Raw genomic sequence first — 1,845 nt, forward strand, 5'->3', positions numbered from 1 at the left:
TCTCTGCTGATCTGCCAAAGCTCAATTAGTTGCTCTTCCTAATGGCCACAAGCCTCAATTTCCTTATCTGCAAGGTGGAGATAATACCATGTATACTCTATGGCTTTGGTGTCTGCCTCGTGGTAGGAAGGGTGACCATACATGCTGGCTTATGTCTGTTTTCCCTAAGTCATGTCTGGTTAGTGTCCTCTGAGAATGGAAACTATCTTTAGCCACACCGTTTAATAGGATTAAGAGCTAAGATGGAGTTAATATATCCTCAATTCCAGGAAATTCTTGCCCAAGAAGATGAAGTGGCAAATAGCTTTGTTGTTTGTTTTAGGAACTTACAGAAAATTCATTTATCGCAATATAGACAACTCAGATGGCCTTCATCAGGTTAATAGCCTGCTTCTCAGAGCAGGAGGTCACTCAACTGGCTCATCAAAGGGCTGTTTACTCCTCAAGGCTGGCTTCAAAACCCTCTCCTCCCTGTATCCACCAATCCTAAACTATTATATTAATATCACGAATGTTGCTCAATCGCAGTCATCCCCGTGCCCCAGGCCCCTGCCTTGAAAGACCCACTTTAAGCCAGACCCTGTAACCCATGTGAATATCCCACCCATGATCTCCTCCTTAGATACTACTAAGGCTGTCAAGGGAGTAGTCTCCCTTGCCCCATTAAACAATACATTTAGCTTTGCTGATAAACAAGTTGCTTTTATGATCTCTTTGGGGAAGGAGCAGTTGACACATATTATACTCTCAAAAGTATCCAGTTTGGATGATAAATTAAATGATTCCTATTGTTGTAAATTATATGTTACCATATTAATATGTAACATTTACTGTTCTCATTTAATCCTCGCAGTAATCCTAGGAGCTAAGTATTATTAGGCTAGCATAGTACAGATTGAAAATTAAGGCACAGAGAATTTAAGTAACTTACCCAAGAGCATGTAACTACTAAGGGGAAGAGGTTGGATTACAATCCAAATAATCTGACTCCAGAGTTGATACTCTTTTTTAAAAAATAGTTTTATTGTTAATCTTAAAATCACAAATTTACAGAAAAGTTTCAAGGATTGTATGAAGAACTCCACCACAGGCCAGGCACGGTGGCTCACACCTATAATCCCAGCACTTTGGGAGGCCTAGGCGGGTGGATCACCTGAGGTCAGGAGTTTGAGACCAGCCTGGCCAACATGGTGAAACCCTGTCTCTGCTAAAAAATACAAAAATTAGCTGGGCATGGTGGCGCATGCGTGTAATCCCAGCTACTCGGGAGGCTACATGGACTGCTTGAACCCAGGAGGCGGAGTTTGCAGTGAGCCGAGATCAGGCCACTGCACACTCCAGCCTGGGCAACAGAACGAGACTCCGTCTCAAAAAAAAGAAAAGAAAAGAAAAGAACTCCACTACCAAAATCACCGGAGAGTAAGCTGTCAACCTGATGTCCCTTTACCCCCAAATACTTCAGTGTGTGATTCCTACAAACAAGGTCATTCTCCTATGTTACCATACTCCAGCCATCGCCATGAGAAACTTGATATTGATATGTAACTATTCTCTAGCCCTCAGATCCTATTCAAGTGTTGCCAGTTGTTCCAATAATGGTCTTTACGGCAGAAAAATCCAGTGCAGAATCACATGTTGTATTTAGGTCCTAAGTGTCTTTACTTTCTTTCAGTCTGGAACAGTTCCTCAGGTTTTCCTTAACTTTCATGACTGACACTTTTGAGGATTACAGCTTATTTAGTAAAGTGTCCCTCACTTTGAGTTTGTCAGCTGTCTCTCCGTGATTAGCTTCAGCTTATACACCTTCGAGAGGAGCATCACAGAAGTGATACTGTGTCCCCATCA

Source organism: Theropithecus gelada, chromosome 1 (genome assembly GCF_003255815.1).
Source record: "Theropithecus gelada isolate Dixy chromosome 1, Tgel_1.0, whole genome shotgun sequence".
Taxonomy (NCBI): domain Eukaryota; kingdom Metazoa; phylum Chordata; class Mammalia; order Primates; family Cercopithecidae; genus Theropithecus; species Theropithecus gelada.